General features: G+C 52.4%; 1 protein-coding gene across 1 annotated transcript in view; it reads left to right on the forward strand.

The window, feature by feature from the left end:
* Nucleotides 1-15,221, forward strand: part of LOC122364173 (netrin receptor UNC5C-like) — a 98,575-nt gene that overhangs the window by 21,094 nt on the left and 62,260 nt on the right. The gene's annotated exons all lie outside the window — the stretch shown is intronic.

Consider the following 15,221-nt stretch of genomic DNA (forward strand, 5'->3'; position numbering starts at 1 on the left):
CTGGCAGGCGGCGAGCGGCACTGTTAAAACGGTGCTGCCCTTGAGAGGGGAACGTGCCTGAGTGAACGTCCCCTGGGGGAGCGTGCCCAAACGGAGACAGATGAGGCGTCTGTCCACACCTAGGGCGAACTGGAACCATCGGAGGGCTAACGGGACGAAAAAAATCGATTGATGATGCCGTCTGCCGACACCTTTGAACAGACCCTGTCGGACAAGGGCGCACTTGCTGTAACAAGTCAACTTTGTTGCTATTCTCTGCATTTTGCAACGGTCGGTATCAAGACGATTTCATCCGGAGTCTTTTTAAAAGCAATGACTTCTGATGAGAGTTAAAACTATCCATGTATCTCTTTTTGGCAGCGACGCACCAAGCCTCTAAAACGCAGTTCACACATGACCGTCAGTCTGTCGGTGTCGGGCCCGTCACCGTCGACCTGACGGCCTGCAGCCCGTCAAACGAAAGTTGAGATTTGGTAGCTCCCATTGGCTGCCATATGTTGTGACAGAAATGGCGCACCATTTTCGAGATGGGCGCAGATGGGGGAAGGGGATGGGGGAGGGTAGAGGCCGGGAAGTTAAAAATATTCTTTGAATTACAGAAATAAAATACCACGCTTTTACATTTTTATGTCAAATAATGCTGCAATTTTATTTTAATGAAAGACACATCGGTTCGCTGACTTAAATCAGGGATCGAATCTCAAGATATCGTGCCGTAATAAATACTTTCATCTCAACAAATGGATAGAAAATGATATAAATTATCCTAAAAATGCATTTAAGCTTCATGCTGCATGATAACGTTCCTTTTCCTCTTCCTCCAACACGCAGACATTCAAACCGACGGGCCCGTCACCGTCAAAAGTTGAACATTGCTGAACTTTCCAAAACGACGGCCGTCAGGTCCGGCGCCGGCGCAGTCAGCTGTTGCCGGCCGTCAAACGCTGCCGGTTCACACATGCCCGTCGACCTGACGGCCGTCGCTCCGTCGGTTTCGGCCGTTTTGACGGTGTCGGGCCCGTCACCGGCAGACCTTACGGGCAAGTGTGAACTGCGTTTAAGCTCTCTTCCAAACTTCTTTCGCTGCGACCCGAGACAGTCACCTATATGAGCGCGTCAGAGCGGGGATTGCTCAAGTTTTCCTCCTGCCGGGAAAGTTGGCCATCTCTCCGGCCCATTCCTGCTTTGAACCAACGCACGAGTGCTTGGTGCGCGGCATGGTGCAGATTTGGCGTTATCATCCTGGCCCAGACGTGTGTGGATTTATGGCGCGAGGTGATGCATCTCAGACGCACTGCTATTTTTGCCAGCATTGAACTTGCAAATAGCGTGCGGAACGCAATATTGCGCTAGACTCGGTAGCGTTATTACTGGCATAATAGAAATGCACATTTGCCCGGTCATAAAACATGACATAAATGGGATGGGCCAGGGAATTGGGTTGTGGTGTTGTAATACTGTCGCGATATGGTAATGCAAGAATATTTTCCAAAATACGGAAATGTTGCGCTGTGTTTCTTCGACAATGCGCTTTCATTCATTCTAGGCATTTAATTTTCGACTGTGCGTCTATTATTCTAGATATTCAATTTTCAATTGCGCAATACAGCAACTCCCGTTTACCTGACCTCTCCCTCGCTCATTTATATATCTCTCCCACAGCTGCCCCTACCTTTGTCCCCCTCACTCCCTTCCTCTCCTCCCGCGTTTCCCTTCCCTGACCGTCCCCGGCACCCGCACCCCGCCGCTCTCTGCCCCTGTTCCACTCCATCAAGACCGGATAATTAACGTGAAAAACAAAGGTGCGCCCAGCGGGCATCCTTGCGGTACCCCTCCCCCATCGCCAGTCCCTCTCCCGGGATCCGCATAGCCTGCTCAGACCGACCACACAGCTACGATATAGTCGACGACACTGTGATGGCTTTTCTGCGACGTCTGTGGCGCATGGTGACAATTTATGATGCTCAGTGACTTTTGATAGCGATGTTGTGGCTCGGTGGGACTACTGATGTCACAAACGTGGCACATGTTGACTCGGAATGGTCATATTGCGGCGCCTGTTGACGCTCTCTGACACTATGGTGACGTGTGGTGACGATTGATGACGCCTGATGACCTTTAGTGGCGCTCTATGGCGCACTGCGGCGTTTGGTGACGCTCCTTGGCGACTGATGGCGCTTGATGACGTAATTGTGGCTCGTTGTGGCGCTTCAAGACGCTTGATGGCGTTTAATGAACGACACGCCGGACGCGAGACGTGGCGAGTCGCTCCGAATGAAGCGCCTCCCTGGTGACAGCGACAGGGAAGCGCAGCGGGAAAGAAACGGCTGCGGCAGAGCGCGCTGTCACATGACCAGCAGGCGTTACAAAGCGTGTAGGCCACGTGACCGTCACGTGATCCGTCACCATCAGCGTGAGCGGCTGTCGACGAGCCGTGCGCACCGCTCTGGCGAACACGGCTCCGCTTTTCGTCGTGCCCGACGTGAGGCCGGTGTCACGCGACTTGTGTCGAGTCGTGAAGTGGTCGCTGTCAGACTGGCGGCGCTCGTGGAGGCAATGCTTTCTCAGCCGGTGTTTACAAGGGTCAGAGGTGACAGCAGCAACAGCACACTCAATGGGGTACCGCTGGAAACAATAAATATTGTTTTTCCAACGTAAATTTCTCGCGCTGATTTGCAGACAATGCTAGCGTGACAACGTAACCTTCGGTGAAACTTTTGTCAATGAAATATTGAAATATAGCTCGGTCAGCTTTATCGATTTTCAGGAAATTAAATCTGCCATATAGTCCATGTATAATACAAATAGTAAACACCATATGCAATAATTATCTGATATGAGTCGTTTCCGCAGTCACTCTCACAATTCACATCATCAGCATCATAACCCCAGGATCCCATGACCTTCTGAATCCTCCCACCTTCCTGCTGCACGGCTTTATTGATATTTCGTAGGCGCTCCGCAGCCCGTTTTGGTCGCGACGTTCAACCCGGACCCGCCGTCCCAGCTGCCTCGGACGCGAGGTGCTTTACGAGCAGCGATTGAACCTCTCCGAGCGTGTATTGGACAATGTTGACTCAAGCCTTGCGGGTGGTCTCCACTGCCGGCGAGCTAGCCGTTCCTTTGAAGGGCGGCGTGGATGACCTCTCTGATGGTCGTGCGGCTGCCCTTTGGTTTGACCTGGGTGTGACCCAGGTTGTTGCGGAGGATGTGGCGAGCTGGCATGATGAGCGCCTGTTAGAGCTCGGTGACTGCTGGGAGGGACGCTGGGAGAGTAGGGAAGGGTTACAGCTCTGCGACATGGGATGGCTGGGTGTGTCGATGTCAGGCATTTATACGCTGTAATAGCGGCGTCAGCTCGCTGCGGTTGACTGAACGACCTGTGACGGGTCGTTCGTTCGGCGGTGACCTACTTGAGTGACACCGTCTGTGACCCGCGGGTGTCTTGTGACCTTTTACTGACCTCTGTGTGACCTCTGGTTCTGGCTCTAACCGTTTCGTCGGGCCGCCAGCGCTCGTAAGGCCTAGTCGAGACAGACCGGACGCGCTCATAAAGTCGACGTGATGGTTCATTTTCTACGGAGCGCTCGATGTATTAGTTGCGACAGCTGCGCGTAACAATTGTGACACAGCATAAAGTGACGCGCGTGACGCTTTGCTGGGCGTGGATTGCTGGTGCCATGCTCCCCCCCCCGTTTGACGGTGGTTTGGAGTGGAGCTAACAAGCGGGGCGGGCGGAGCTAGCGGAACGAGGCCTGCCCCAGGGCTTTGTCTTTGGCCCCTCGCTGTTGGTGCGTGGCAGCACGGCGTGGCATCAGAGAAAGCCGACTCGTGAGCGCTGTTTTGTATAGGGCTCCATCACTACATGACAGGGCGCCACCTCACCTTGATTTCTAATTCGGATCCGATCAGTGTCATTCAGTGATCGGAACAGTGGTTTGAAATTTCACCCATGATTAAGTGCACCTATGCTGGTGTGACTGATGTGACCGTCAATTTCAACGCATTGAAATTGTAATGAGATTTCCACCGAATCCAGCGCTGCCGTGCGACGTGCGTGTGCCGTTTGGTGTCAAGATATTCAGCTAGATGCAAGTCAGTAAAGCTGTATTCATGCGACTCGAGAGTGGGAAGGCGCCCAACTCAGCTCGGCTCATGCGTAAGAGCGCGTCAGCGAAAACGTCTGTTCAACACTGGTAGATTGTTGATAACGAACGATATAACGCCATATCTTCCAACGCTTCTGCTCTAAACAATGTCCACTCGTTGTCGCATCTGATGTCCAATTCAGCGAGGCTTCTCACTGCTCAAGCTTGGTCACTGCAACCATCACCGCCTCGCCGACATCGACTCCGACTGAGCTACCACTCCAGTCTGTCATTATCCGTCCGCGAGCCGCCACCGCTACCATGCTCTCCATAATGGGCGCCCTCGGGCACCTCACAGGCCTCGGGCCGTCCACGACTCCTGTGATGATGGATGATTACTGGCCAGCCGGGCAAATGGGATCGCCTCTCATCTCCAGGGTAGGACCGGCTGCCCCTCGTGGGCGGGGCGCGGCGGGGCAAAACAGTCCGACGGTCTCTGGGGACGCTGCCTCGAGCGCTGGATAACGAGGATTGTGGGACGGCGGATGGCCGGCAAAAACACTCACTAATCGGAGAGGCTTTACGGGAGGGACTCGACGGGGAATGCAGGGGAGGAGCAGATAGCCTGCGGTGTTTCTTTTGTTTGATTGATACGGGATGTTTACTTTTGGTTGGATGCGCTTGCTTTGTTTCTTCTATACTGGATGAGCATGGAGAAATGTGGCATGCATGGTTAATCGGTGTGTTCTTTAAGGATCTATTTTGTCACTTGAATCTGTGCAGTGGCTCCCCTAATGGGAAACGAGCAATTAATGAGCAATAACACGCTCTTGCATCATCCTAAATAGGCTTAGTTGCTTCCTTGGCCAGCCCTTCATAGGAGCTCTGCGGCATGGTGTATTTTAGGAGTGCCTCCCTTCCGTGGCTATCTCCTAATGAGCTGGTGCGTTTAGGCTCTACTTTGGGCCCATTTTTCGCTCATTACCTCCGTTCCTCGCGGCGTCTAGACCGCGGGAGATGCGAGAAGAGCGTCGGAGGAGGGAGATGGAACGAGACTGCCCGGAGAGAAGGGGGTAAATGACCATGCTGACAGACACAACGGGCAACTGGGGCTGCCTTGAGCCGCTGCTGCGTTCGCTGAGAGCTGCCCTCAACTTGTTTTTAGGTCGCTCGGTAGCACTGTGTCCTATCTCTCCATCAGGTAAACGAGTGAGCGCATCCCTGCGGCGCCAAGATGTTTTCCAGAGTGATTTGTGCTGATGGTATGGATCGTATGCACAGACCGGTACCAGCAGCGATTGAAAGCGCGTGCTGTTTCAACCTACATTACTTCCAGACCGATGAAAAACGGACGTAAACATTGAATATTCAATGGGCATCATTCGGTAGAGACGCTGCTTTTCACCTGCAAATTCATCACAGAGGAGCACGAAGGGGCGGAGATGGTTCCGTTAGGACGTCGAGCTTTGGGTAAGGGTCAGGTCATGACGTGCGCTGTTTGTTCTTCCGTAACAATGAACCCATTGAACGGTCGATAGAGGAGAGCCTGGCTGAGTCTACGTGGGGTTGGATTCACCCATCAGCCTTTGACCTCAGCCCGGCGATCAGACTTATCCGTCAATCACACAGTTGCCCCGCCCATCGTGCCGAGCCCAGCTCACGGCTGATCAGGTCAGGAACTCAATCAGTGTTGGCGCGCCCCAGGCCAGGCTATCAGCCACGTCCTGAATCAATTACACCACACCAGAGACCCCGAGCTGGCTTCCCGAAACCACCGGAGCCCGCGGAGGCCACCAGAGAAACCCCACGAGCGGCACCAGAGAGAACTAACCAAATTCAACAGGATGGTCAGCGCTTTTCAACGTCGGCGGAGTTTGTACGCCGCTGGGAGTAGTGCTATCGATTGGCGACGATAGAGATGTCGACATTTATCTTCGGTTCTCGGATAGCTAAATCTGTGCGGGTGATTTAGTAAGCGACGAGCCGCGGAGATCGGGATGTAATCCCAGTGTGAGCGCTCATCCTATGGCGTGAGACTTAATGAAGCTTGTCTTTATTAGGTCTGCTCGCTTTACTTCATTGTTTTGAATTCGGCATTTTATCTATCAAGCTGGCCATCAGTTGACTCAACCTACCAAGCTTACGTACCTATTCAGTTTTTGCGTGACCAATATCAGGCGAATCAGCGCTGGGCTCCTGCCAACCCGACAATCACAGGTCACTCCCCTGACGCACAACCTCTTCGCTGACATTTTCAACAGCTGAGTCGCTTTTGCGGTGCTGTCGAACGGCCACATGTTCCGAAACTGATGTGATACCTCAGACTCGTGGGCACTCTGTGCTGTGGCTTCGTTTGCAGCTTTCGCGGTGTCGACGTCTAGGCACCTGACACCGTCTGCATGTCAGCAGCGAGGGCCGCTGAGTTGAGCTCTGTTGCTGAGTCGTCTGAACTGAAACCCTGTGACGGCTGCCACAGCAGTTGGCTGACCGAGCTGACCGAGGTCTGCGGGCTGGGCCAAGAGGCTGAACCACACATGTGCGCCTGCGATGTCTGTGATTGGTTCTGGAAATCGCGCCACGGATCAAAGGAGCGACGTTTTCGGACTGGATTCTAATAAAACGCACGCAGGGTTTGATCATTGATCAATGGCAGGGTCTTTTGCATAGATTAGATAAGCGCATAGATGCATAGCTATTAGATAAGCGTCAGCGAAGAGACTTGGTTTGCTCAATGATGTAACATTTAGGCAGCAAGTGGCATAAGTGGCTATAATTGTTTTGCATCAGTTTAAATTAACGTAAAGAAAAGCTGTGAAAAAATGCCTCTTTTTCGAAAGAATATCAGCCATTGGCTCAACTAGACGTTCCCACACTGTTCTCTGCCCAAAGCTGCCTAACGCTCCGTGACGCTGGCCTGTCAGTTTTCGGGGTCGTTAGATGGTCTGCTCGTTAGTTATAAGCTCTTGAGCTCGATCCCGAGTTGAGTTGATTAGGGTCAATCCATGGCTGGTTGGTCCCATTCGTTTCACGAGTGGGACTATTTGGGAGTGATATCGTTTGTCATGAGTCCAGAGTTGGGGGATACAAATTATAGACCGACTTAGTGAGGTCAATAAGAAGTGGATGAATACGGCGCTGATAGGTGGTTTGGGTATCAATAATTCAACCCGTCTGTTTCTGTCACCGGTTGTATCAATCATATTTATGCTGTCATGCTTTATTCGAAAACCTCACTCATGGTTTTAGCATTTACATTAACAAGAAAGAAGTACCTATAGATGAAAATATTGAAGCGGAAATCAGCCGAAGGGTTTGTCAAAAAGAGCCATACCACTAAGATCTATCCAGCCCCGTGACCTCATGGGCCATATTACTGAGACGTACCCTATCCAAACTCATTTCCTCGGCAGTCTTGGTCGATAACCAACATCGACCCCCGTACTGGGGGCGCATCAGCCCGGTGATGGGCGCCATCCCTCATCCGGGGGCACATGCGGGCCCACCGGTCACGTGACCCCGGTGTCCGGTGACGGTGGACCTCCGTGGTGGCGGTGCCCGGCGCCCGCAGCCGCCTCCCCTGGCTCGGGTCTCCCATAATATTTACCGGCGCGGCGACGGGCGGCGGGCGGACCTCGAAGGGGAGGGTGGATGGCGGTAGGGTCACAGGGGGACGCCTCCCCTCCTGCGGAGGGACAGTGGGCGCAGGTCTGGGTCTTGTCACGTGCAGGAAGGGGTGACGTGGGTCGGAGGGAAGCCGCACGTGGCCGCCCAGTGGGAGTGTTGTTCGCCCCCTGCTGAAAGCGGCGACCACCCTCCTCCCGACACGCGAGACAGAACACTCGTGTGGTCACGTGATGACACAGAGTGGCACGTGATGAGATTGCAGGGGGGCGGGGACTTCCGAAGGGGCGTCGGTAACATTTGAAGACCGGGTAGTCTTCCGCTTTGTCTGTTTCTCTGAAAAACTGCACTGGAGGAAACGGCGAATCAAAGCTCAAAGTGCGGTGCTGATAGTGTCGCTTGCATTTCTGAAGTCAAGAAAACTCCGCAGTGTTATAATCTAGAAGCATAATTCTGCTTTGAGCCTTGTAGTCTTAAAGCATATCGTTATTTTCGGACTGGTGATGTGGAGCTCTCCGTCATGAAGTTTAGAAACATATTTATGAGGCTTATCAAGTCAACATGACCTGTTGTCTGCACGTAAAACTAAAATAAATGGCTAACAAATTAATGCAAATAAATTCAAGTAAAACTCTTGCGTCTTGAAGGCTGAAATCAGATCAGTAGCCGCGGGGTGGTGGTTGAACTGTCATGGTGTCAGTTCGGGCTGTCCGACTCCTCCCAGCTGTAGCCGTGGCTCGTGCAGTAACGAGGGCGTGTTCGGACACTCCCGCTCAGTAGAGCAGCTGCTAATGAGCCGCTGAGATGTCCATCTGCCCTCAGGGCACCGGGAGGAGGCCGCTGAAACACCGCACGTGCTGTCTAGTTAGTGAGTTTGTTCTGTTCGTGATGAGTTTGGAGTTGTGCCAGCGAGTGGTGTTTGGGTAATGACGTGACCGTGGTAGTCTATTTTGAATCAAACTCATGGCACCTTTCAACCGGAGGTTTTAGGAAACAAGCTCAATATCCATTATCCACCATCCCATCTTTCCTCGTTGCGATCAGTGTTTACCTTTGACAGACTACCGCGAAAAGGAGACTTGATGGTCCGCGGAAAGTCAAACTTCACGGCTAAACTCAACTTATCCAGCAACTTATCGCCACCCTATCAGCACCGCACAGGAGTTACGGCTTATCTCGTTGTCACTCGGTGCAACAGCCGTCAGCCCCCAGCTCGCCCACGCCCTCCCGATACCCTCGCCCTTGCCCACCTCCCCGGGGGCTGCGGGCTCTCCTGGTTTCCCCAGACCCTGCCCTCGCCCAGACCCCGGAGACTGCAGAGTCTCCGGACTCCCAGACCCTCGCCCAGCTCACCCTGCAGGCTCTCCTAGCTCTCCCAGACCCTAGCCCAGCTCGCCCTGCAGGCTCTCCTGGCTCTCCCAGACGCTCTGTCTCCTTGTATGCTCGCTAGAAGCGTGTGTGACAGCTGGCTGTCAGTTGCTGAGCGTCCTCGATGACTGATGACCGTTCTGAGACCTCGCTGAGCCTCCGTAAACCCCCGGCTGTGTCGAACATATTCCGACAGGCCGGATCTACGACGACACGACGGTCCCCAACGTGATGCATGGTGGGAGACGATGCGGAATTCCTCGGTCCTTGATGGATGCTGAGAGCGAGCTTCAGGATGATGCAGGATATTGATATCGAACTAAGCCACAAGCTGGCGTGTGGCTGCTTTTGAGAATATTGGAAGGTGATTGATTGCTAGCGGTAGAGCTCTTCTGTGGCCTTGTGGGGCCGGGAGGCTCCTTTATAAGTTATTGTGTGTGGCGTAACCAAAAGGAAATTTGTCATATAGTCGGCTGCGGTTTTGATTAGGATAACCAAGGCAATATCTTCCAGCATGAAGGGCCGGGATGACATTTTTACGGAGCGAGCGAAGCGAGCGTAGTCTTTCCTTAGATTAACGGAAATTTCTGAGTATGAGCGGCCGGCCGGCCGGCCGGCCGGCCGTGGTCACGCTTTTGCGAGGCTTATATCTCAGCAACCACTTGACCGATTTACACGCGGTAATTTTTGTAGGGTAGCTTCATTCCTGCTACCAAGTATTGGACTATTCCCGATGCATGTGGGTGACCCCTTATGCACGTGCCACGTGCAAAACGAGGAGGTGTCACTTTTGTAATTGTTGCAATATCTCGGTAACTACTTGGCCGATTGCGCTGAAAGTTGGCATGTAGGTAGGCACCCAGTAGGGACTGCATATCCATGTGCCAGAGTTGGGGTGCTGCTGCACGTGCGCACGTGCAGGGGTCGTTTCCAGATCTCGGGAACGGCTGGACCGATTGCGCTCAAATTTGGTACACGGATAGGGACCGGTTAGTAGGGTGCCGTGCACAAGTCAGTTGGGACCCATTTTGCACGTGCGCACGTGCAGGGTGCCGCTTCCAGATCTCGAGAACGGCTGGGCCGATTGTGCCCAAATTTGGCACATCGCTAGAGACCAGTTAGTAGGGTGCCGTGCACAAGTCAGTTGGAGGTACCCCCCGCAATTTCGCACGTGCAAGGCCCACCCTCTCGCTCGCTCCGTTAGTCGCCCCAAAAGGCGTTATACTGGTTATTGATGGCTATAAACAGGATAGTTTATATTCTGCCTTTGAAATACGGCGATCTAGGGAGAATTCTGAATTGTCCTTTTTGTCAGTCCTTGGGTATAATGGTAAAACGGTTTCATAATCAGATTATTGTCGCATGTTTTCCTGAGAAATGTAAAACAAGAAGCCACGCAGCTTTACTGGTTGTCAGAGTGGCGTTAATCCCATTATCTTACACGAACGTACTTAGCTTGTCACTGGACAAGTAACAACATGGGTACTGGCGGGTGGCGACGGTTTTTCCTGAGTTCCAAGAACTCATGGAGTGCAACAAGTCGCGCGGATTCGAACCAGATAATGATGTCTCCCCGATACCTCGAAGCTTATTCACCATCTGTTCGGTGTGCCCTCTCGACAAAGGCGCCAGGTGGGCGTCGGGCACTCTGGACCCGCCTCTTCAGCCCAGAACCACAAAAAGGCGTCACCAACACAATTACTGCGTGTCAGCTCTTCATTACACACCCTTCTCTGAAGGCGCCGCCGCCGGCTCGGCCTCTGCGTTCGTCTTCCCAGCGTCCCGGCTCTGCGGCGCGACCCTTCGGTCTTCGGACCGTCCCTCACCTTCTTGTCCCGACCCGGGCCGACCTGGCAATCACCGCAAATTACAGGCCCGACGACCGACCGACACATTCGGACCGGCGTGCGGGCCCTTTTTGTTCGGTCATGCCGTGTCTAGGTGAGGGAACCCGCGCGCAAGAAGGGCCGAAGGAGCGAGGGAGATCTCTAATGACGGGTCTGGGTTCGAGAGAGTGGAATCGAAGTGTTCGGTAACCTTGGCGCTTATAGCGAGAGGTTTTAACGGCGTGGTTACTGGTTGCGACTGGAGACACCGCGCCGGAATGGTCGCATTACGTGCTCGTGTTCCTGTCGGTTCGGGCGGCAATCGTCGTAGATATCTCGATGTGAGTGGTTGGTACAGAACGGCGTGCTGATAGCTGGCCTCTGAATATCGCGGAACGTGTAATCCCGAACACTTTTCAGTATGTCTGTCCGGGTCTGTGCTGTTACGATGAAATCTCACCATATGCGATGATATCGTGGGCTCTAAAGATCGGCTCATGTAAGTTCTACCTCTGCTTGCTATTAGCCTGAAGATCGTTCTACTTCGCCAATCCATGTGAACTAGGACGAGCGAGGACAGGCTCGGATCAAAGGCTTCTTCGACTCGAGAGGTCCTTGGCTTTAATTGCCTGCTCGATAACGTCATTGTGGAATTCGTTCACAGGCCATTAGAGCTCGAACAGTGGCATTGTTTGATTCTTGTCATTCAGCGGATTCCTGGATACGTTCCGTGAATAGATCGGGCACACCTTTCCCATTCACTCGCCATTGTTTCAACGAAGAAGTGGGCCTCGTTTTCTCACGAATGGCTATTTCGGTAGCCAAGATGCTTTGAAACATGTCTTCAATGGGCAAATTTGGCTAATGTGAGACCTAAGTGTTAACCCAAGCTAGCTGTGAAGGACGTAATGGTGGGAGCTACCTTTATGTTTAGTTTCCTCAAAATTACCTGAACGGTGGCTTGGCGAGTGGTGGTCTCTCAACTTCTACTTACGGTGCTAACATCGGTGCTACCGCCTCCCTCTTTGCTAAACGATTGGCTAGACGCATGCACTGCATGCCCTAGATGTGCTACATTCTACCATATGCGCTCTCTTTCTCTTCTCACCTTTTGCGCTCGCGCGTGTTCCGCTCCGCCGCGATGTGCACGCGCTCTGCATTGTGTGGGTGGGTTGTGGTGGGGAGGATGTTTCTGCGCTGACCACGAACACGGTTCTTCCATTACAAAGATCGCCTACCTGGTGATCGTGAGACGCATCCGGTGGAGATGGTGCGTGGGCAGCGGCGGATTCAGCGCCGCTAAGAAGGGAGGGGCGAGATGGAGATGATGTGTGGGAGAAATGAACTAACGGAGGAGTGTGTTGTGCTCAGAAGCGCACACGACTATGCGTGAAGATATAAGAAATGTAGATTTTGGTATGTTGTAAGCTGGCATGATTTGGGCGGCAGCGTTTGAAACTAGGCCTTGCGTTGCTCGTTTCAAGACAGGTTGCTTGAAATCGCAGCTTTGCCCGACAGGGATTGTCCAATGTCCAACCCACATTGGATAATGGTCCATAGTTTTCACAGCTACTCTGGCCCAAAGAAGACCACTATGGAAAACCAGCTTCGCTACATCTACTTGCCACTTGCCACTTACCTAAGCTACGACAAGCACGTTTGTCACTGCTGTCACTTTGGTCACATTTAAGATGAGCAACATTATTTTTAATTGCCGCAATGGATCAGAGCCAGCACTTGTGTACAGTTTTCTTGCGGTTGAGTCACATCGCGGGCGCGAACAGCGTAAGCGTCCATTCATATGTGTCACACCGCACTGAAGGGAAGGGTAACACCACGCGCGCACGGGCCGGTCAGCCAGACAACGCCTGTGTACCGTCTCTTCCCGACCACACAGCGAGACTGGTACGTGTCGTCTCTTGTCGCAACTGGGGCCACACACACGCGCCGACAGACAGACAGACAATCGTGCGCGGACACAGCTGGTGTCGGAAGATACGACCATCCATCCAGCGCCAGCTTACGCTCGCTCGGAATGGGCCAGAACACGGGACAATTTATGGTCGGCTGTAAAACCAACAGACGGCGAGCGTCCGACTGACGTACCGTGACGTCACTGGGGTGCTGGTGACGTCATTGGATTGTGGGTGATGTCATTGGATCGTTGGTGATATCGGTTGCCTGAATTGGTGATCTGAGATGCCGTGGAGTGTTTCAGAGGTGGCGAGTGGCGACTGGTCACGTATTCTGCCGTTTTAAGACTGGGTGGCTGGCTGAGGGAAACGTTTGAAGCCTGATTCGTGAATTATTGAGCTGATGTGATTTGAAACGAGACGGTTAAAATGCAGTGTTTGAAGCCTCGAGATGTTGCGAATGTTCTTGACTGCTGTGCTGCCCCCGCATTGATTCAAATTATTTTCCACGAAACGTCTACCTCACTGGAGTGGATACACTATTTCCCTTGTGGTCATTTATCAATGAAGTTGCTTCCACTGACAAATTATCTGGTAGTTATCGGGAACATTGCCTCATATGCGTGGCACATCTTCCTTTAGATATCACCCCCTCCCCAGCTCTTCTCCCTCCGTCCGCCGTGTCCCCTCGAGCCCTCCGCCCCGCCGTGGGTCCGGCGCCACCCCTAATGGAGTGTCCACAGCGGCAACCGCTGGTCAGACAGGCGGTGACTGATCGTGTCTCTAATGTCGACCGATGTCGGACCGTGTTCACCGCCGGCCAACAGCCCGCGGCTAATAGCTAATGCGATTCTGATGAGGCCCCGCGGCGCTTTGCGTCAAAGGCAGATTGAGGAGTGTGATGGGGAGGATATGAGTGGTGTTGCAGTGGTGGCTGGATGTAGTGTTAACGAGGGATGTGGTGTCTCATTGACAGCTCTGGAAGCAGAGAGGAAAGAGGCCTCCGGGCTTCGCGTGTATTCCCGCAACTGCTTGTGATCAAAATGCATTGCGGGCGTTTTACGAGATTCTCTGGGCGTTTCCGTGGACATTCGCGAAATGTACGCCTCATAAACAAATGTAAATTTTGTTAATTGTAGTGCTGAGTGCTCTGCTAGCGTATTTAATCTTGCTTATCTACTGTGGACTAGTCTTACATCAACCGAATGTTGATGATACTTATTTCCATAATTTACGTTTATCTTTTCTCATCTCGTATCCTGGGTATCTCAGCGGCCCTGCCATGAGTTTTCCAGAGTTGTAGTTTGGCAGAGGCGCCGTGGCCAGATACGGCGATTATCCCGGCCTGGCACCATCAATTTCGCCACAAGTGCCTCTGTCGTCGCCAGGCAGCTGTGAAAAACCGCCAGCAACGGCCGGCGTGCTGCCAGGTCTTCTGCAGGGGTGCTGTCTGTCGCCGGTACTTTTTGCGCCCCGCTCGTGCGGCGCGAAAAGACGGCAGGACGTGGTCTGCAAAACGTCCCACGTAGAGTCAACACTAGAGAAGGGGACGACTAAGTGCGTGGCACAACTCCTTCTCGGGAAGTTTTAAAAGCAGTGCCGCTGCCGGATGGGGCGTGTAAAAGTTTGAAAGGCTCTTGTCACAAGTCGATGGAGTTGAAGCGTGTTGGAGACAGTTTGGTTCCGTTCAGTTTTTATGTGAAGTTTTGTTGCGATTTATTCAATGGATAAACATTGTGATCTTGTGTCAAATCAGAGCTAGCATAAGCCGAGTACTGTAGCAAACAAAACTTTAATTTGATCGTTTTTAGTAACACATAATAAAGTGGATACCACAAAATGTTTGCTCCCCTCTGGTATCCTTACGTATACGCAGCTGTTCAACCGGAATTATTTCAACCACTCTCTTTTTACTTGTTACATTTTTATGATTCACGATAGTTGGCCGTGCTGTTTCCGCTGTAATGCCACTTTTCTTTTTCTGCTCCTCCAGGATACGATAATCCGTCTCAAAATTGTAAACCCAAACAGTTGTGGAAAAACAAAATGACATCGCTCTCGTGCCTCCAAAGGCTGCAGATGCGGGGCAATATCTCTCAATCCATCCTCTTTTTCATGCTGCCGGGTGTCTGGTAGCCGAATCGGTTATCTCCTCTCGCTGGCGCTGGCCCAATTTTCGGGACAGAAACGACCCGCTTCTTCCGAATTGCTGCTTCGGTCCCGGTTATTCCCACAAAGGCTGTTGTGTGTTTCCAGTGTTGCGTAGATTGCGCTTTTTGTGATAGAGCATTCCGGTGTCTCTTCAAATGAATGAATCTGCGAATACTTTTGGTTTGCTGTATTCTTGCTGCTCGCGCAAACGATTGGGTACTTTGCACGTTATCTTTATAAAGTTTCCAACCAAA

The sequence above is a fragment of the Amphibalanus amphitrite genome, unplaced genomic scaffold (assembly GCF_019059575.1).
Source record: "Amphibalanus amphitrite isolate SeventyFive unplaced genomic scaffold, NRLGWU_Aamphi_draft 000660F_arrow, whole genome shotgun sequence".
Classification (NCBI taxonomy): domain Eukaryota; kingdom Metazoa; phylum Arthropoda; class Thecostraca; order Balanomorpha; family Balanidae; genus Amphibalanus; species Amphibalanus amphitrite.